A 23169-nucleotide genomic window follows, 5' to 3' on the forward strand; every position below is an offset into this window, starting at 1 on the left:
TAATGGGATGGGAAGCAGATTGGATCGTTGGTTGTTGTCAGAGGATCTGTTCCTATGTTTTAATAGTTTCAAACAGCTTTGGAGTGGGGAATTTCGGATCATAGACCTGTTCTCTTTCTTTTGGTCTGGACGATTATGGCCCCAAACCTTTCACTTTCTTTAATCATTGGCTTCAAGAAGACGGCTTCAATGAGATGGTAACGAATTGGTGGAATTCGATTGTGGTGGAAGGGTGGGGAGGTTATGTTCTGATGAAAAAACTGCAAACTCTGAAAGGGAAAATAAAAGGTTGGCATAAGGAGAGGGGGGTATGGGGAGTTCAGAGGATCCGAGATTTGGAAGAGAAGGTTCATGTTGTGATGTCTAGGATGGAGGTGGAGGGAGCTACAGAGGATTTGAGGGTGGAACGCATAGCTATTATGGGTGATCTGTGGAAGGAGTATCGGGCAGAGGAAGCGGCTTGGATACAGAAGTCAAGAATGAGATGGGCTAAAGAGGGGGATAGAAATACACGCTTCTTTCATAGGGTTTGCAAAGTGCGGGCAGCAAAGAAAAATATTAACCATTTGCGGTTTGAGGGGCGAGTTTTGGAGGATCCTCAACAAATTAAGATAGCAGTAATGAAGCATTTCAAAAGTTTCTTCTCACAGCCAGCAATCGAGCGTTCAAGTATACAATGCCATAATATGAAGAGGGTCAGCGAGGACCAGAATCGTTTCTTGGTAGAGGAGTTTTCGGAGGAGGAGGTATTTGAGGCGGTCAAGAATTTTGATGCTCACAAGGCTCCGGGACCAGATGGATACACCATGGCTTTTTTCAAACAGTTCTGGCCAGTTATTAAGGATGATGTAATGAGGTTTTTTTAGGAGTTTCACAATAATGGAAAGATAGTGAAGGGGCTAAATTCTGCATTTCTCACAGGAATCTGTGCTGGACTATTGACCTATTAGCTTGATAGGGGGGGCATATAAAATATTGGCAAAAGTGTTGGCAAACAGGCTGCGGGTGGTGATGCCCACTGTACTAACTCAAAATCAGTCTGCTTTCACAATGGACAGACAAATAGTGGACTGTTGTTATATAGCTAATGAGGTTGTTGACAGTTTGAAGAAAAAGGACGGAGGGGGTTTGCTGTTAAAGCTAGATTTTGCAAAATCATATGATAATGTGGAATGGGATTTTCTTCTTGATATGATGAAAGAGATGGGCTTTGGTGATAAATGGAGGACTTGGATGCACAGCTGTGTTTCCACTGCAACTCTTGCTGTTTTAGTGAACGGATCCCCAACAGATTTCTTTAAAATCCAAAAAGGATTGAGACAAGGGAACCCCCTGTCCCCTATGTTGTTTAATTTGTGCGTAAATGGTATGTCCTGTATGTTAAATCAAGTCCTTGAAGGGAGTCTGCCGACGGGTGTGGAGGTGGGTGAAGGATTGAGGTTAAATCATTTGCAGTTTGCTGACGATGCTTTGCTATTTTGTGAGGGGGATCTGAGACAGGTTAAACGGCTAGCTTTGGTACTGGAGGCTTTTTTATATGTGTCTGGTCTGAAGCTAAACTTTAGAAAGTCGGCTCTGATTGGAGTCAATGTGGATCAGGAAATTGAGGAGCAGGCTGCAAAACTGCTTGGCTTTAATAGAGATCTCTTGCCTATTGTCTATTTGGGGTTACCTCTTGGAGGTAGACCCACAAAGTTGAGCTTCTGAAGGCCAGTGTTGGAAAGGATGGCTTTGAAGCTGGGGAGCTGGAATTCAAAATTCTTGTCCCTGAGTGGAAGAATAGTGATGATAAAATCTGTACTAAGTGCTATACCCTTATATTATATGTCTGTCTATAGGGCTCCAAAGGGCATCATTAAGGAAATAGAAGCTTTGATGCGGAGGTTTCTTTGGGGAGGGTCAGGAGGGGGAAGGAAAATTGCATGGATAGCATGGGAGGATATGTGTACGGGAGTACGGTATGGGGGAATGGGTTTGGGTTTTCTGGAGTGGAAAAACAATGCTTTGTTATTGAAATGGTTCTGGAGGTTTGGTAGAGAAAAGGACGCTTTATGGAGGAAGGTGGTGTGTGTAAAGTTCTGTTTGAATGAGCGATATGTGATGCCAAGGCTGGAAAGTGCAAGAGGCTCTTCGGGATCGTGTATTACAAGAGGTTTATTGCTGTTATGGAGGGAACAAGGTTCGAAGGTTAGTGAGTTCTTTAATGAGCTGGCTTGCAAGGTGGGATGTGGGGAGAGTGTTCGTTTTTGGGATGACATTTGGATTGGAGATATAGCTTTACGAGTTTTGTTTCCTCGGGTCTATGCAGTGGCTCAAAAGAAGGATGTTGTGGTGGCTGAAATGGGGAAGCGTATGGCAGGAGGATGGGAATGGAATGTTGAGTTGAGGAGAAGTTTTTTTGACTGGGAATTAGAGCAATATACTAATTTCCAGTACTTCATTCAGTTTGTGGTATCGAGAGATGAGCCTGATGTGCTGTTTTGGAAAGGGGATGCTATGGGAATGTTTTCGGTAAAGGGACTATGCTATGTTGTGGAAAATAAGGGGTTTGAGGAGATAGGTTGGATGGCCTCAAAACATATCAGAAAAATGGTGCCAGCGAAGGTAACAACTTTTATGTGGCAGCTGCAGAAGAATAGAGTGGCAACGAAGGCAAATCTAATAGAGCGTGGAATTAGTCTTCCAGATGCAGGTGTGTGTGGATTATGTGGACAGGGTCTGGAATCCGCAGAGCACTTGTTCATTCATTGTAACATGGTATGGCCTAGCTGGTGTGCCATTATGCAGCGTGAGAGTGTATGTTGGGTTGTGCCTCACACGGTAAATGATATGATGCTTCAATGGAGTGAGCTGAGAAATGTATCTGATCGTGTGGTGTGGGATATGTTTCCTTATGCGCTTGCTTGGACGATTTGGTTGGAACGCAATGCAGTGGCTTTTAATAACAGAGAATTCAGCGTACAGCATATGTGGGACTTGCATATCGCAAGAGTTGCCTGGTGGGTAAAGGCGTCATGGAAAAGCTGCCCTTATAGTGCGGTACATTTTGCACAAGGACCACAATTTGTTTACTTGCCAAAGACGGTAAAAACACGAATACAGCAACAGTGGCAACCACCGGCTGAGCCAATCCTAAAATTTAATGTAGATGGCTCTTCTATAGGAACTCTAGGACGCAGTGGTGTAGGAGGGGTGTTGAGGAATCATAGGGGAATGATGGTGGGATATTTTGCTCTTCATGTGGAGGATATGTGGGCGTATGAGGCGGAGGTGCATGCTATTCATCAGGCTCTCTTGTTTTGTGAACAATTCAAAATTAAAACGCTGGTTATTGAAAGTGATTCCACGCTTGCGGTGGGGTGGGTAGCAAATAGAGGCCGAAGACCATGGAAATTGTTTCAAATCTTGAGTAAGATTGAGCATCTTATGCAGCTAGTGAACTGTTTAAGTGTGAATCATGTGCTGAGGGAATGCAATGGGGTCGCGGATACTCTGGCAAAAAATGGCAGGGATGGTAGTGTAGTGGCATGGCAAGTGTGTGATGAAGGGGCACCTTTTACTATTTACTGGAGGGTTATAGCTTTCCTGTCAAGTGTCAACTGGCAGTGGTCAATGTAACACCCCGATTTCGGTGGCGTCACTTTAGTAACCAAAATAAACTTAATGCGGAAAACGTAAATATTTTTTTTTTTTTTATAATAACTAAGACAAGACTGAATTGAATAAAACCCAAATGCGAAAGGTAACAGAACTAATACACAATACATATAACATTCCCCGCTGTAAGTAGCGACCTCGTCACGAGTAACCTCCAGTGACGGAAAGTAGAAAAATGTAACGCCCGTAGGCAAAATGTACAATCCCCTAAGTGATAGGTCAAGTGTCAGCAACACAAGCCCTCAAAAATAAGAATAAGTCAGAGCTAGGACACTAACACCCAACCTTAATAGACTCTAATCACCCATCCCCCATACTTCCATCATCGACTCCCATCTGGTCATGCATGAAGTCCGGGTCCACGTCGAAGGCTCAATAGTAGTCATTTCGCTCCGGGTCTTCCCCGAACGACGAGGAATCACGGAAGAATCCACCAACGACATCTGACAAAAAGGGCATACATAGCCCCCCAAACACAGGTAGCACGTGCAAGGGTCAACTTACGGAATATAGGATAGAGAATACAAGACACCAGATAAAGTATAAGGGGTATATATATATATGTTGTCTACATACATATAAGTTCTGCATTGTCTACCCTAAGGTTTAAACATAGCATGTTATCAAATCTCTAGTACAATTCCATCATCAAAGCACATAACGATATCTATCAACATCTACTCATCAAAACACATAACGATGTTTATCAACATCAACTCATCAAAACACATAACGATGTTTATCAACATCAACTCATCAAAACACATAACGATACAATTAGAGTGCATGATATGTCAACGCAACGTCACTCTTGACGGTTCCAGAAAGAATAGGCTGGGCACGTTTGAGTTGGTCCTAACACTGGCATTGTGTCGACCATAACCCCGGAGTGTCACTTACAACCTTGACATAGCCGGATCAGTCCTAACCCTGCGGGTCGACTTTTCCCTCCGCTATGCCCGACAATCAACAGGTCGATCCTAACCTCACGGTCGATCATATCCCCCGTCGATGTCCAAATTACCCGAAGGAATAAACTGTACCCGAAGGTATAAACTGTACCCGAAGGCATAAACTGTACCCGAAGGCATAAACTGTACCCGAAGGCATAAACTGTACCCGAAGACATAAACGGTACCCGAAGGTATATACTGTACCCGAAGGCATAAACGGTACCCGAAGGTATAAACTGTACCCGAAGGTATAAACTGTACCCGAAGGCATAAACTGTACCCGAAGGCATAAACGGTACCCGAAGGTATAAACTGTACCCGAAGGCATAAACTGTACCCGAAGGCATATACTGTACCCGAAGGCATATAGATATACTGTACCCGAAGGTATATACTGTACCCGAAGGCATATAGATATACTGTACCCGAAGGTATATACTGTACCCGAAGGCATATAGATATACTGTACCCGAAGGTATATACTGTACCCGAAGGCATATAGATATACTGTACCCGAAGGTATATACTGTACCCGAAGGCATAAACTGTACCCGAAGGCATATACTGTACCCGAAGGTATATACTGTAACTCATGATGATCTCCAAATCATCCGACTCATCTCAATCCGATGGTCAAAACTGCTCCTCGAGCAAAGGGTATCAACATACTCGGAAACTATCAATTTCCCGGCTTATCCCTCGGATAGTCCAACAAACCCCGCTGCTCCAACAGCACAAGAGTATCAACATACTCAAAACTTCTCAACTTCCTCAACACTTGGATCCGACGACACTTCTCGTTTTCCAAAAACTAAGATTTGCATCCAAAGCTTCCTTTTGAGCTTATTATCTTTATTTAAAGATTTAGAGGTTGTTTAATGTCTTATGAGTTTTCTTTACTAAATGATATCCTTTTAGTCTTATCGCAAATCCTATAAGTTCTCGGGATCTCCTAATCCCCAAATGACTCCAGAGAATGTCTCGATCCATAAACACCATAACAAGGCCCGAATCTCATTCGCCCTATCAAACTTTCTCAAAACTCTCAAAATAAAATCGGCATGACCTGCCCGCTATTCTCACTACTCGGAAACTCAGATTTCATTGCAAATGCATAATTAACTCAGCACAAACAACCAACATGTCAAATCAACATATTATGCAATAACCACATAGCACTTAGCATATAAAGCATTCATCACACATCCTAAATTACCCACATAGCACTTAACATGAAATTCACTCTCAAAAACATTCAGTAGATGAATCATCTACATTGTCAGCCGAAGCCTCAGAAAACTTTTCCCAATCAAAACACAAACAAGAGCATAAACAGTAAATCAATGTCGAAAGCATCGACACCTAAAGCATTAGCTAGTAAGGTAAGTTGCCCTTACCTCTAGTTATTCCAGCGTTCTCCTCAAACGTTCCTTCACAATGAGCTCCTTGATCTTCAGGAAATTCTTCAAAAGAACCTTTAAAGTAAAACCACAGAATTCTATCAAAATCTATCGGAAACTAAGCTATCAATGCTCACTAAGGTTACACGAAGTAGTTCATACTCCGAGGTACGATAATCTAGCGCGAAAGGACAAGTTTTCGGAAAAGGAATTTTCCCCCTCCTCCCCTATAGGGCTCGGCCACTTTTCACAATTGTGGGGCTCGATTTTTCTTCGATCAAACTTGGTTCCTATGCTTTCATTAGCCGTAACTAAGGGTATTCTGAACTCGGAAAAATTATCGGATCAAAAACTGTCGCAGGGGTATTTTGGTCATGATTTTTAACTTAGAAATTTCAAAACTGAAATCCCAAAAACCAAATTTTGCAGGGACGTTACTAACGACGTTTATGACAACTAATCCTACTAACACTAAGCTAAGGCGATAGTTTTTAGCCTAAAGGTTGAAGCTTTACCTCAAAAACTCCAAAAATGGGTATTTAAGGCTAAAATTGATTCCGGCGGAATTCCGGCGACATAACGGAAAATCTAATCCGGCAGAAGTGATCTTGGGCACATATAGAAGAGGTTTAGAATCAGAAATGAAAGATTCAGGATAGTTTTGCAAAAACCCATAAACTATCCACTCAGAAAACTCTACAGAAAAGCTATGGAAAAAGCGATCAGAGGTAAGGATTAGCGACTATACCTCGAAGCCTTGAAGCAGCAACTGATTAATCGACGATCATGCAAGAGATGAAGAAAAACTCTTCTTCCTTCCTCTTCAATGGAGCTCGCGGGTTTGGGAGAGAAATGGAGGAGTTCTTGTAAATTTTCTCACCTTTCTTGCTATATGTAGAAGATGGAAATTCGCGGCGAAATGAAAGTTTCGCGAATCTGATTTTTCCGGCGTCATTCTTCATGAATTCTAAGATATGTTTTGGCGAAAGAATTCCAAAACTAAAATGAGGTCTCCTTATATTTTTGGCAACAAATGCATAGTCGGTGTAAAACTATTTTACCCGATAAGTTGCTTTTTGCACCGAATGTCGGAATAGAAAACTTCCTTCGGAAGAAAGATTGAAATCATCAAGAGAAATGGGTGTACGCGTGTGGAATATTCATTTGAAGCTCTGAATAGATAAAGTCTTCATTGTCGAGAAATTCTAGGGTTTTGAAATACCAGGGATCCGGTTTCGGCAAACTTCCGATGATTGGAATCGGACGTTCGTAGATCCTAGAGTTTCGCCTCGAAACGATTTTGATATATGGAAAAAGAGAAGTTCTAACATTTCTCTGAAGATTTTTGGAATTAACTTCCGTCGTGCCTAAAAGTGAAAATTAGCTATATACTAGGGTTTCTGACCTAGGTTTAAGCGTAAAACGTTCGTGCTATAACTTTTATCGATCATAATGCAATCCTTGAACTTTTCCTGAACTTTCTCCTTCATAAATATATTTCATTTAATAAACTTTCGTTCAGGTTTCCCTTCACATTACATCAAGCCTAATCGTAAATGGAAATCTCTTCCACTTATTCTAAGCTTAAAATCTTGGGTCTTACATTACTACCCTCCAAAAAGAAAGTTTCGTCCTCGAAACTTAAGGGTCAGTAATAGTTCTGGATATTATTCCTTGATCTTTTCCTCTAACTCTCACATAACACCGTCCGTGTCCTTATTCCAAATAATTTTCACTAAAACACTCTGCTTTCTCTTCGATTGTTTCACTCTTCTAGTCCCAATGTTGACCAACGGCGTCTCAACAGACATATCATCTTTCAACTTGCCGAGGTCTAACTACAATCCTCAATGATACCACCACTAAAACTCTTACTCGAATATGATCTCCAGCTTCTGAAGTCAATCTTTACCCTAAGATTCTCATTCCACATAGCAAAATTCACTCGCTAATCTCTAGCTCGTATCACCAAAATCCATAACAAGTTTCATTCACTCTTAGACTTTAAGCAACTTGTCCAAATATGACAACCTCAAGTGTTCATCTTAATACTAACACTTCCCTTTTCTGTAACTTGATCACCATCTCGTCAATCAACTTCTTAATCTCTCTATCAAATTCTAACCAACTTCGAGTCCTAGAAACTTAAGACAACAGTTCATAGACTTAAAACCTGAACCTTCACCAAGTTTGGACCTCTAATGTCCGTTAATTCTTCAATGCTTCCTAAATGAATATCCATTTCTTCAAACTATATCTCCTTCGCAAGAGAACTTATACTTAATGCGAACTTTTCCTCCCAGCTCGACTAATCCTCGATCCAATCAAGTTAATCTTACCAATCCTTCTATCAAAGTCCATAGCCAGCTCTGATTCCGAATATCACCCCCTCAATATTAAGTTGATCAAGCCAATACATCGAAGGTGAAATTTAGAAAAACCCACTGGAACAGTCAATGAGTTCCTATCATCCAATAGTCACAAATATCCTGACCTCACATCCTCAACGATTCCGCTACGGAACTACACGCCCTCGACATCATACGTATACTATCCATAAGAAATCTCTATGAGATTCATTCTTCAGCTTCTAGCTTCCTTTTAAACGCATCGGTAGAAGACTACTTTCTAAGCTTAGAGGGTTATACACCTATAAAGATCAAAATTGATAATTTATTTTCAACTTTTTGAATTATAAGAAGTTATCAATTTAAGTGAGTAAAATATTATTTCGTAAAATTAGTTTTTTTCATCTTTTGTAATCATTATTTTCCTCTTTTATGCTTCCTCAAGTCATTTTTAATAATATATAATGAATAAAAAATTTATTTAAAGAACTTTTTGTTACATACACACATACATTATACTCAATAGTAAATACCTAGAATTTATAATTTTTAAAATATTTTACCTGAATTATTTATTAATAAATATTATTTTATAATTGATTAATTTTAATTCTTAATTAATATTTTTCATTGATGCAAAGGTTAATCAATTTTTAAGTTTATAAATATCATTATTTAATATAGGTAGTTGAATAGTTTTTGACAATTTAAATTTTTCAGTTTTTATTTTTAATTTAATATTTTTATTGCAAATGAGATTTTTTTTTGTTAATTGTATTTTAATACAAATGAAGAAATATTTTAATGCTTAATGTACTTAATGCAAAATTTAAAGTGTCTTTCAAGTCTATTTTTCATGTTTATACATACACATGTATAAAGTTTTATTTTAGTTATAAATATTAAAAAAAACCCCAAATTATAAAGTTTTACATTAGTTATAAATATAAAAAAATATTATTAATTATATAATACTGTCATTAAAGTAAATGTAGTAAGTTTAAAATAATATTATTATTTAAAAAAATTCCTCAAGTTGTGATTAATAATTATAATTAAAATGATATTTGCATTTAATTTTAAATATGATAAATTGAAAAGTTAAACAATTATTAATTAATATTTTTGTTTTTATTTTTATTATTCAATGTATTATTACAAAGGAATGCCTTTGTTGTTTAATGCACTTAATGCAATAGTTCAAGTGTGCTTTACATATATATATATAGATACTTCTGCTATAAAGGCTCTTTAAACTCTCTCTCATGTTATAATCTTTTTTTCTTTCAAGTGTTCCTTTGTCTTCTGAGTAGTTGATACATGGATTCAGTTAGTCATTTTTCATTGGAACATTCTAATACACAAATGAATGAGGGTTGTTCAAAAAGTTTTGATATTAATTCTTCCAATCCTCCCCTATCTACTGTCATTGCTTCATCATCAAAACAACCCTCTCCATCAATATTGAAGCCAAATAAAGGTGAATGAGAAAAACCAATGAGGGCTCCATCTAGAAAAAAAAAGTGAAATTAATTAAAAAGTTGCCGACCCCTATCCCTTCGGAATCAAAGTGGTCGTGTTATTTAAGAAAGAAAGCTCTGGATACCAAGAGAGGAAAGATTTCTCCCTCTGATGGAAATGCAGATGAAGCAGGGCCATCCAATGTGGCTTTATGTGAACCTGGAGCATTAACCAGTGATTCTGATGATGCCGATTCAGGTTATCTAACATACATTAATTTTATTTTAAGAGAATGTTGTTTAATATGAATTCTTTTGATATTATTTTTGTTATATACATCTAATATACTGTTTTGATTAATATGATAGCCCATGGGGATTCAGATGAGGATTATGTGGATTATTTACAAGAAGTGATTCCTGAAATTCCAGCAAACATTCTTGCTTTGCTTCAGATAGCTGAAAAATATAGGTATCATCCTAATCTTTTTTCATAAACCTAAATTATATAGATGTTACTAACCATATTCCATCCAACTCTATTCATGTCATTTTTTTTTATACAGACGTTCTTGATTTTGGAGACCCAACCGGCCCTTGCTTTTACTTCGGAGCTTTTATGTGGGATTCTGAGAAATCTGGGAAAAGAGATTCTGACGGGGCTGCAGCTTTTTCACTGTGTTGTATGAAGGGAAAAGTTGATTTACCCTTAATCCCTAAGCCGCCTCCTCTACTTCTTGACTTGATAACAGATAAAGAACCTAGGGCGCAGAATTTCAAGAAGAATATAAGAGCGTATAATAGCATGTTTGCCTTTACGACTATGGGTGGGAAGATTTTAACTGTTCTTAATGACGGTGGAGCCCCCCCCCCCAATTTGTATTAAGTGGACAGAACTATCACCAAATGGATTCCTTAATTCCACGTCAAGGGCAACATCCTAAGTTTGCTTAGCTGTATATTTATGATACACAGAATGAGAATGCTAATAGAGTAAGGAATCTAAGGTACGATTTCAAGAAAATAACTTTTTTAATGTGTGGATTTTTTATTATATAATTGCTAACAGCTTCATGATCATAAATTTTATTTCTTTTGTAGCTCCAATGGGAGAGGACAGGGTCTTGACCTTTCTTTAGTGGAAGATCTTAAGCAGATGATTGACAGACACAATGTCCTAGCCAGAATATTTAGCCAGGTTTGAGAATGATTGAATTCTATTGATTCAACCCAATTATCTATCTGACTTTTTAGAGCCCGAGGGAAAGATCCTAGAACTTATAATATGCCGTCAACGGATGAGGTAGCAGCCTTGATTGTTTGGGACATTTGGGAGTCAGACGTTGGCAGAGATGTTGTTGTCAAAATGAATGATGGATATCTTTCAAACATACATGAAACTCATACCGCTTTCATTCCCTTGCACTATCCGCTTCTATTTCCTTACGGAGAAGATGGCTTCCGTGAAGATATTCCCATTAGTGAGATTTTTAGAAACATGGGAAGCTACAAAAGATGGAAATTTTATATGACGCAATTCATTGCATTCCGCCTCCAAGACAGAAACTCTGAGTATGGGAACATTGTTTTTGCTAAGAGGTCGTTCCAACAGTTCGTCGTTGACGCATATAACATGATTGAAACAAACTGTCTTTCTTATATTCGAATTAATCAGAAAACTATAAGAGCAGATTATTTAAATGGGGTTGTAGAGGTAATTGAGAAGGGAGAGGCAGACCCGTCATCTATAAGAAAGCGGATTATATTGCCTCCTTCCTTTACATGAGGCCGTCGTTACATGTTTAATAATTGTCAGGATGCCATGTCAATTTGCAAAAAGTTTGGGTACCCTGATCTTTTTATTACAGCAACATGTAATTCACAATGGGGGGAAATTCAAAGGTATGTCTGTTGTAGGAATTTGAGAGCAGAAGATAGACCTGATATTTGTGTTAGAGTTTTCAAGATGAAGCTCGATAATCTGATGTCTGATATAAGGAAAGGCACTATATTTGGTCCTGTTGATGCAAGTATGTCATTTATTGTTTATTTATTTTTTTGGTAATATATGTTTTTGGTGCAATATAATTAATATTGCAATTTTAGATTTCCATTTAATTTTGTTGAAATTTTTTTGAAGGTATGTATACAGTAGAGTTCCAAAAACGTGGATTGCCACACGCGCACATTATTCTATGGTTGAAACCCCAGAACAAAATGATAACCGGAGAAGACATTGATAAATTCATTTCAGCTGAGCTTCCTAATCCGCAATTATATCCAAAGCTTTACAAGGTCGTTTCCTCCTTCATGATCCATGTAACACCCCGATTTCGGTGGCGTCACTTTAGTAACCAAAAGTAAAACTTAATGCGGAAAAACGTGAATATTTTTTTTTCGATATAATAACTAAGACAAGACTGAATTAAATAAAACCCAAAAGCGAAAAGCAACAGAACTAATGTACAATATATAATACAGCCCCCGCTGTAAGTAACAACCTCGTCACGAGTAACCTCCAGTGACGGAAAAAAAAGTGTAGCGCCCGAAGGCAATATGTACAGACTGAAAGTAAAGGTTGTCCGCAACACCATCCCTCAAAACTGAGAATAAGCTGGCCCATCGGCCTGAAACAAGACCTCCTAAGTCCAACCAACTCTCGGTGATTCCTGTAAAGAAACCACACAAAAGCTATAGGTGGGAAACTACCCTGTCCCCAAAGAAAACAAATGATGTTCAGAGCTAAGACTCTACTCCTACACTAATCCCATCTCGAGGAGCTCACACCAGCACTAAAACCTACATGCTAGCATGATCGTCGTCCGAATCTGAATTCAGAACGACCTAGTCTAAGTACACCATCCGTCCTCCTCTCGCTACCGCGATGCGCTCCTGTTCCAGTATCTCAACTCTAGTTCCCCCCCGAAGGGTGAACCATCATGATCTAGTCCGTCGTGGACATCTGACAAAGGGCGTTTGTCCGCCAAAGCACACACAGAAGACGCGAGGGTCAACTCCAAAGAATTATGTAAATAATAACATCGATAGATACATATAATAGAATAGCCACTTACGCTTATAGCTAGGGATAACATCCTAGGGTTACATATTCCATAACGAACATAAATGACAATAAAAACACTTAACATGTTCCAAATAGGATTAACAAATAACAATCACATTCGACAACTAAGTCAGTATGCATGTTGCATGAAATGATATGCAGGTTAACCCAGTCAACCAATATGCAATCCGGAACGGATGGACATCAACGGATCAGCCCTAGCACCAGCCACGGTGGGACCATTTCGGCCCGCGTGCCTCTTACTCCAACATCAGCGGTAGTCAGATCAGCCGTAACCCGTAGGTCTGCCATTTCGGTCTGCTACAAGAGACGTCTACAAACGCTCTTACACGGAAATCCGGGTCTTATGACCATTTTGGAATCCGACGAGGTCCAGAGTACGTCCTGTGTTAATACCCCATTAATGTTGCATGAATGCAGGATGATTAGTCAAACAACGTCTCCGAATCTCACTCGACACGTCGCCACGTGTTCTAGCTAAATTAAAGTCTCTAAAAGCTTACCCTAAGGTAAAGTCGATTCTGCGACAAAAGACACTTCTTTCCACAACACACATTCTCTCATGATGATCTCCAAATCATCCGACTCATCTCAATCCGATGGTCACAACTGCTCAACGAGCAAGAGTATCAACATACTCGGGAACTATCAATTCTCCGGACTTATCCCCAGGATAGCCCAACAACATAGCTGCTCCAACAGCACAATAACAAACGCTGCTCCAACAGCACCACAACATCTACATACTCGAAGCCTCTCAACTTTCTCAACACTGGGATCCGACGACATTTCTCGTTTTCCAAAACTAAGATTTGACTTCCACGCCTTCCTTTCGAGTTTATTATCATTAATTAAAGATTTAGAGGTTGTTTAATGTCTTATGAGTTTTCTTTACAAAATACTATCCTTTTAGTCTTATCGCAAATCCTATAAGTTCTCGGGATCTCCAAATCCCCAAATGACTCCAGAGAATGTCTCGATCCATAAACATCCTAACAAGGTTCGAATCTCATTCGCCCTATCAAACTTTCTTAAAACTCTCAAAATAAAATCGGGATGACCTGCCCGCTATTCTCACCATTCAGAATCTCAGATCTCTAAGGTACGATAATCTAGCGCGAAAGGACAAGTTTTCGGAAAAGGAAATTTCCTCTTCCCCCCTTAATAGGTTCGGCCACTTTAGGTAATTAGAGGACTCGATTTTTCTTCGATCAAACTTGGTTCCTATGCTTTCATTAGCCGTAACTAAGGGTATTCTGAACTCGGAAAAATTATCGGATCAAAAACTGTCGCAGGGGTATTTTGGTCATGATTTTTAACATAGAAATTTCAAAACTGAAATCCCAAAAACCAAATTTTGCAGGGACGTCACCAACGACGTTTATGACAACTAATCCTACTAGCACTAAGCCAAGGCGATAGTTTTCAGCCTAAAGGTTGAAGCTTTACTCCAAAAACTCCAAAAATGGGTATTTTAGGCTAAAATTGATTCCGGCGGAATTCCGGCGACATAACGGAAAATCTAACCCGGCAGAAGTGATCTTGGGCACATAAGGAAGAGGTTTAGAATCAGAAATGAAATATTCAGGATAGTTTTGCAAAAACCTCAAAACTATCAGCTCAGAAAAGTCTACAGAAAAGCTATGGAAAAAGCGATCAGAGGTAAGGATTAGCGACTATACCTCGAAACTGTAAGGCCCAAGTTTAACGCTTTGGATAAGTGAATAAAATAAAAGAGTTATTTGATTAAGATAAATTTGGGAAGGAAAAAGGTTCAGGAAAAGTCCAAGAATTTATCGAAAAACCGAAAGAGTTATAGCACGACTAACATACGCTTAATCCTAGGTCAAAGGTATTAGTGAATAGTTAATTTACGCTTTAGGACACGATGGAAACTAATTCCAAAAATCCTCAAAGAAATGTTAGAACTTCTCTTTTCCGTCCTTAAACAATCATTTCGATGCGAAATCCTGGAAACTACGAACGTCAAATTCCAATTCTCGGAAGTTTGCCGAAACGGAATCCCTGATAGTTCGAGAAAACCTAAGATCGACAGACGATGAAGACTTTTTCTATTCGGAGCTGCAAAAGAAGATTCCACCCGCGTTCTCCTATTTCTCTCATCATTCCTAATCTTTCTTCAGAAGGAAGTTTTCTCATCCGACGATCACTGCAAAAAGTAGTTTTTCGGGATAATTCGACTTACACCGACTTATGCCGATTTTGGATCTTTTGGTTTAATTCCAAGAATCCTGTTTTGAGTTCTGGAATTCTGTCGCCAGAACCTATCTTAGAATGCGCAGAGGAACGCGCAGGAAAAATCGAAATCGCAAAAAAATCTTTTTTCCGCTTTTTCCAAAACCTATAAATAGCTTGAAAATTAGATTTTTTCAAAAAAATACCCATTTCCCCTCCCCAAACCCGCGAGCACCTAGAGAGAGAGAGAGATCCGGATCTTCGTCGTTTCTTGGCCGTTTGCTTCACCGATCGTCACTAATCGAAGACCTCGAGGTAGGTAAACTATACTCTCCTTCGAATCGTCGTTTCTGTCCACTTCTCCTACGACTTTCTGAGTTCAAAATTTTGAGGTTTTTGAAAAACTGTTCAAATACGCTGATTTCAGTGTCTAAACTTCTTCCCTGCATGCTCCTGAGCGTGTTCTGCGGATTAGATTTTGTCGAATGTCGACGAAATGCCGCCGGGATCAATTTCTACCTTAAATACCCATTTTTCAGCAAAGTCGCAACCTTTACGCTCTAATCTATCGACTTGGCTTAGTGCTAGTAGGATTTGTCGTCATAAACGTCGTTGTGGACGTCCCCATCCAATTTGTTTTTCAAAAATCCAATTTTGAAATTTTGAGCTAAAAATAATGACCAAACTACCCCTATATCAGTTTTCGATCCGAAAATTTTTCCGAGCCTAGAACCGTCTTAGTTACGGCTTATGTTAACCTAGGAACCAAGTTTGATCGAAGAAAAATCGACCCTCCCAATTAAAGGAAGTGGCCGAGAGCTATATCAAGGGGGGGGGAGAATCCGATTTTTCGAAAACTTGTCTTAACGCGTTAGATTGTCGTACCACGGAGGTAGTAGTGTACCGTGTAACCCTAGGACTCTTTGATTGCTGAGTTTCTGACTCTTGGTGTTGATTTCTGTGATTTTTGCTTAAGGTTCGTTTGAGGAGATTCCCAGAGATCAAGGAGAAGAGCTTGAAGAACATTTTGAGGAAGAAGCTGGAAGACCCACCGGTGAGGGCTACTCTCTGAATTACTAAATAATGCTTTAGGTGTCGACAAGTTCGACTTGATTTATGTGTTATGCACTTAATTGCTAAATGTCTGAATTGTTCTCTGAGGCTTCGGCCGACCTTGTTGAGTAATTGATGCCATGATATTGTGTGCTAAATGATTCACATGCTATGTGCTACATGGTTAACTTAGGATGTGTTGAAATATGCTGTTTATGCTTTTGACTGAGCTGTTTTATTTATGCTATTCCACTTGTACCTGAGATTCTGAAGAGTGAGGTTTACGGGCAGGTCATGCCAAATTTTTATGAGATTTTGAGGGAGTTTTAAAAGGACGAACGGAGTTCGGACCTTGTCATGCTCCAATGGATCGAGACCTTCTCAGGGAATTACTTGGGATTATGGGAACTTTGAAACTCATAGGGAATACGATAAGACTAAAAAGGAGCTATTTTTACAAAGAAAATTCATAAGATATTAAACAACCTCTAAACCTTTAAATAAAGATAACAATCTCGGATGCAAGCTTTGGATTGAAGTTTAGTTTTGGAGAACGAGAAGTGTCGTCGGATCCAAGTGTTGAGAAGATTGCGAGTTCTGGGTATGTTGATACTCATTCGCTCTGGGAGCAGTTTGTTTAGCCATCCAAGGGATGAGCCGAGAAGCTTCACGGAGGTGTGAGACCTTGTGAATGCGTGATACTCCACTGAGGCGTGAGACCTTGTGGAAAGCATGGATCTTCACTGAGGCGTGAGACCTCGTGAACAGCATGAAACTTCATTGAAGCGTGAGACTTCGTGCAAGTGTGTAAATTCACTGAGGCGTGAGACCTTGTGAAAGCATAAAACTTCACTGAAGCGTGAGACTTTGTGAAAGTGTGAGACTCCACAGAAGCGTGAGACTTCGTGAGAGCATTGATGACTCGAAGAGTTGTCGTGAGTGGTTGCACTCTTTTGTTTATGATTAATTGTATTTTGTCGCAGAATCGACATTTACCTTAGGGTATTCTTTTAGAGACTTTAAGTTATCTAGAACACGTGGCGACGTGTCGGGTGAGGTCGGAGACGTTGTTTGGCTAATCACTTGCATTCATGCACTCATTTTGAGGTTAATACACGGCGTGATACCGGACCTCGGTGGATTCCAAAATGGTCATAAGACCCGGATTTCCATATTTAGGACACTACGGTGGTCCTCAGTAGCAGACGGAATGGCAGACCTACGGGTTCACTGCTGATCTGACTACTTTTGTGTGGTGTAAGAGACGCCCGAGCGGAATGGTCCCACTTTGGCCGGTGTTAGGGCTGACTCGATGGTGTCCATCCTTCTTCCGGAATGCATTTTGTTACCCAGCATTGCATTTCATGCAACATACATGCTGACTTAGTTGCTGAGTGTGATTGGTAACTGTTTATCCTATTTTTGAGGCATGCTACTTGTTTTTATGGTTCTTTATATTCATTGTGATACATGCAACCCTAGGAAGCTATCCCAAAACTTATAAGCCTGAGAGGCGAGTATTTATTATCCTATAATTATATCTGGTTTTATTAATTATATAATTCTTTGGAGTTGACCCTCGCGTCTGCTGTGTGTGTTTGGGCGGACTACGCCATTTGTCAGATGAGTATGGGGGATTGGTTTACCATGGTCAGCCCCTCGGGGGGGACCAGGTACGAGATGCTTGATCAAGACGACCCAGGTGCATGGGTGGTCGATCCCGAGGGCCACCGTGCGACCTACACCGGTCGGGTCATGGAGGACCGTGTCGACCGATTCGGACGCTTGACGGAGGGGGTGATGAGGAGGCACATAGTGAGCTTCAACCTGCCTCCAGGTGTACACTGTGGACCCGGCTTGGGAGGACCTCCACCGCCACCATCCCCTTCGGATGATGAGGACCCCTCTGAGGAGGTGCCAGTAGGTGGGGCTTCGACGGAGTCTAGTCCGTCTACTGCTGCTGCTGTCGTCGCGGATCTCGTTCCGGGCCCCGAGCCCGAGAGGCCAGTGCAGGAGCGCATTAGGGTGGACATAGAGGGCAGTGTTGAGTATGTCGACTTAGTCGTCCTGGATGTAGATTCGGATGACGACCGCGCTAGCATGTAGGATCGAGTGCTAGTGTGGGCTCCTCGGGTAGGGATTAGTGTAGGAGTAGTGTCGATGCTCTGACCGTCATGCTTCAGTTTTGGGGACAGGGTAGTTTCCTACCGGTAGCTTTTTGTGTGGTTTCCTATGGAGATCACAGAGAGTTGGTTGGATTTAGGGGGTCTTTTCTTAGGCCGCTGGGCCAACTTGTTCTCAGATTTTGAGGTTTAGTGTTGCGGACACAGTATTTTTTACCTTGGACTGTACATATTGCCTTCGGGCGTTACTCTCTTTCTGTCACCCGTCACTGGAGGTTACTCGTGACGTGGTTGTATTTAGCGAGGCATGTATATATAGTTGTATAGTTGTTTCTTTTATCTTTTGTTGGGAAGTTTATTGCTTTCTGTCTTTAGTTATATTGTCGAAAAAAAATAATTCACGTTTTTCCGCTTAAGTACTTCTTTTGGTTACTAAAGTGACGCCACCGAAATCGGGGTGTTACAGAAACCTTGAAGCAGCAACTGATTGATCGACGATCAAGCAAGTAATGAAGAAAAGCTCTTCTTCCTCTTCCTTCTATTGAGCTCGCGGCCTTGGAGAGAAAATGGAGGAGTTTTTGTAATTTTTCTCACCTTTCTTGCTATATATAGAGGTTGGCAAAACGCGGTAAATGAAAGTTTCGCGAATCTGATTTTTCCGGCTTCATTCTCCATGAATTCTAAGATAGGTTTTGGCGAAAGAATTCCAAAACTAAAATGAGGTCTCCTTGTATTTTTGGCAACTAATGCATAGTCGGTGTAAAACTATTTTACCCGATAAGTTGCTTTTTGCATCAAATGTCGGAATGGAAAACTTCCTTCTGAAGAAAGATTGAAATCATCAAGAGAAATGGGTGTACGCGTGTAGAATCTTCATTTGAAGCTCTGAATAGAAAAAGTTTTCATTGTCGGTTGATTCTAGGGTTTTGAAATACCAGGGATTCGGTTTCGGCAAACTTCCGATGATTGGAATCGGACGTTCGTAGATCCTAGAGTTTCGCCTCGAAACGATTTTGATATATGGAAAAAGAGAAGTTCTAACATTTCTCTGAAGATTTTTGGACTAAAATCCTACAGTGTTCCAAGGGTGGAACATAGTGTTATTTCCTAAGATTCTTGTCTTAGGTTTTTAAAGCGAATATTAGTCGTGCTATAACTTAAATCGACTTCGATACAATCCTCAGACTTTCCCTGAACTTTCTCCTTCATATATTTGTTTCATTTAGTAAACTCTAGTTCAGGTTTCCCTTCACGATACATCAACCCTAATCGTGAATAAGACTTTATTCACTTAGCATAAGCTTAAAAACTTGGGTCTTACATTACTACCCTCCAAAAAGAAAGTTTCGACCTCGAAACTTAAGGGTCAGTAAAAGCTCCGGATATTATTCCTTGATCTGTTTCCTCTAATACCCATATAGCACCGTTCGTGTCTTTGTTCCAAATAACTTTCACTAAGGTACTCTGCTTTCCCTCCGATCGTTTCACTCTTCTAGTCCCAAGGTTGACCGACGGCGTCTCAAAAGACATATCGTCTTCCAGCTCTATGGTGTCCGGTTCGACCACTTGTGTCGGGTCCCCATTGGAAACAATATTGGTTGGCATTCGTGCAATCGCACAACCTTAACCACTTGCTCCTTTGCTTTTGTTCATCCAAAATGCTGATTAGAAACTCGGTACCTCTCTATGTTCCGAAGTGAATGCTCAACTTGTTCTCGTGACGTTCACTCATAGTCCAACTCAACTCAGTCGCTTGATAACTCCTAGACGAACTATTTCCTTGGAACCTACTAGTCCATTAACGTCACTTCCAACCTCGTAATTATCCTCCTTCGCACCATGAAATCAATCTTCTACTTAGTCACCATTCAAATTAAATCTCGACTTGAGCCTTAATACCTAGTGCATCACTAGACTCATTCCCTAGAAGATCAACTTATAACTATACCCCAAGGGACTTAACTAGTCATTTTATCGTTCGATCCTTCAACTTTCCGAGGTTTAACCGTTATCGTAACCGCTAACACCACTAAATTCCTTATGCGTACATGAATCTCAGCTCACTAGGTCAACCTTAGCCCTAGGATCCTCATTCAACTTAGTAGAATTCATTGGTTAACTCTAGTATACCTCATCAGAATCCATAACAAGGTTCCATTCACTCTTAAACTCTATGAAACTTGCCCAAATATAACGACTTCAAGTATTCATCTTAATACTAGCACTTTCCTTTCTGTATCTCAATCACCATCTCGTCAATCAACTTCTTAATCCCTCAATCAAGTTCTGACAAACTTCGAGTCCTACACACCTTAGACAGAAATCCATAGATTTAAAACCTAAACCTTCACCAAGTTTGGTCCTCTAATGGCCCTTAATCCTTCAATACTTCTTAAGTGAATATCCATTTCTTAAAACTATAATGTCTCCACAAATTAATCATGCACTTAGAAAAACTTATTCCTCGAACTCGACTACAACAATCTAGTTCAGAGTTAATTCTTCTCAATCTTGTTACTATCAAGCTATTCTCTATAACCTGATTAAATCCCACATATTTGGTCTCTAACAATTCCACTAAGTAATCACATAACCTATGACTTCATAACTTCTGAGAAAATACCTAATATTTTTCCAACATTAAATCTCTTGACTTAGTCTACCTCCACTTGGAGTAATCGCACGAACCAAACAATTAATGTCTATACGACAATCATCAACTTCCAAAGGTTCAAATCTTAATCTTGTACAATCAAGTGCTTAATACAAACTTTCCTCCCAAATTCAACTAATCTTCGATTAAATCGAGTTAATCTTACCAATCCTTCTATCAAAGTCCATATCCAGCTGTGATTCCGAATATCACCCCGTCAATATTAAGTTGATCAGGCCTAATACATCGAAGGTGGAAATCTAGAAAAACCTACTGGAACAGTCAATGAGTTCCTATCATCCAATAATCACAAATACCCTGACATCACATCCTCAATGATTCCGCTACGGAACTGCACGCCCTCAACATCATACGTATACTATCCATAAGAAATCTCTATGAGATTCATTCTTCAGCTTCTAGCTTCCTTTTAAACGCATCGGTAGAAGGCTACTTTCTAGGCTTAGCGTGTCATTCTAAACCTCGTATAACTTCTATAGTTTAAATACTAGCAACGGTCAAATACAGTCTTAATAGGCGTAATAACTATAAGGTCAAAGCTTAGACAGTATAAGTAAGTTAGGTGTGTTTGCACAAGCTACGAAGGTAATGGAATATATTATACTGAAATGAGAAAGAATGGTTAGAAGGTTACCATCGTTCTTGCGCTCTCCTGTGACAAACCCCTCAGCTCTCTCACCGTCCATGGTGTAAACTCTTGCTTTAGCCGCAGAACGCTTTCCACGAGCAGTGTTCACGGTTGGCTCCGTCTTGGGTGCTCTGCACCGACCGGCAATATGCCCCATTTTGTTACAATTATAGCATTTGGGCCTCGTGTCGGGACAAGCATTAGCATAGTGCCCCGGCTTCCCACATCTGAAACATGACACTTGTTTCCTTGCCCTTCTAGCTATGGCGGGAAACTTGTCCTTCATCTTGTTATCGGACGGTCCCGCCTGGAACGTCCTACAGTTCACGGCCAAATGTCCACGTTGTCTGCACTTGCAGCATTTTGGTCCAGCTACTGAGCACTGAAAGACGTAGTGTCCAAGCTTTCCACAACGGTAGCATGACACAGCCTCCTGACCAATAGTTGCAGTCGTCGACTTGCGTGATCCTGGAATAGGGTCTCTTCCCTCAGGATGCTGGTATAGCTTCCACGGTCGGTACTCCTGAGAACCTGATCTCACTGGTCCCCCAGTTCCAACTCGGTCCAATCCACTATGCTGGTACTTGGACACCTCGTTTAACAGTTGAGGTTGCTTACGTGCAGCCTCCTCCGCGTGTCTTTAAGCGTCCTCAGCAGCCTGGTTCATCATTGCTTCAATCATTGTAGCTATCGCCTTTGCCATACGATCAGGGCTTACCATCCTATGCTTAGTCAAACAAACAGTTAGTACTCATCACAAGATAGTCTCTGGCATAACTATACAATATGATTAAGCAATAACTTCAATCAATTCTAAGCGAAAAATCGCTTGCAGACAATCAATTTTCACTCTTTGCAGAGTCACACAACCTAGCACAGAAGACCTATTCCCCAACAACTCCCGAAAGACTCGACCGTGCTCTGATACCACAATGTAACACCCCGATTTCGGTGGCGTCACTTTAGTAACCAAAAGTAAAACTTAATGCGGAAAAACGTGAATATTTTTTTTCTCGATATAATAACTAAGACAAGACTGAATTAAATAAAACCCAAAAGCGAAAAGCAACAGAACTAATGTACAATATATAATACAGCCCCCGCTGTAAGTAACAACCTCGTCACGAGTAACCTCCAGTGACCGAAAAAAAAGTGTAGCGCCCGAAGGCAATATGTACAGACTGAAAGTAAAGGTGAAGTGTCCGCAACACCATCCCTCAAAACTGAGAATAAGCTGGCCCATCGGCCTGAAACAAGACCTCCTTGAAGGTGTGAAAAACGACTAGAAGGGGGGGTTGAATAGCGTTTTGAATATAAAAACTTTCACCTTAAGATTTAAAGTAAATCTTTTCGGTTTCTCTAAGATAGATGGTGCAGCGGATAAAGATAGAGAGAAGAGAGAAGCACACAAGTATTTTATCCTGGTTCACTTGATAAATCCCTCAAGCTAATCCAGTCCACCCGTTAAGGTGATTTCTTCCTTCTTAGAATGAAGGCAATCCACTAATCAGATAATTGTTACAACTGCACTTGAAACCTACAAGTGACTAACAATACACTGACTTAGCTATCACTAAGATTCACTCTCTTAG

At 40.2% G+C, this 23169-nt stretch overlaps 1 long non-coding RNA gene across 1 annotated transcript; it reads left to right on the plus strand.

Moving 5' to 3' along the window:
- Positions 1-10197: 10197 nt before the first annotated feature.
- Positions 10198-11834, plus strand: LOC130735385 (uncharacterized). The gene is made up of 3 exons (XR_009018428.1): positions 10198-10290; positions 10385-10825; positions 10920-11834. It is a non-coding gene; the product is annotated as an uncharacterized LOC130735385 (long non-coding RNA).
- The last annotated feature ends 11335 nt before the right edge of the window (positions 11835-23169 follow it).

Source organism: Lotus japonicus, chromosome 2 (genome assembly GCF_012489685.1).
Source record: "Lotus japonicus ecotype B-129 chromosome 2, LjGifu_v1.2".
NCBI lineage: Eukaryota > Viridiplantae > Streptophyta > Magnoliopsida > Fabales > Fabaceae > Lotus > Lotus japonicus.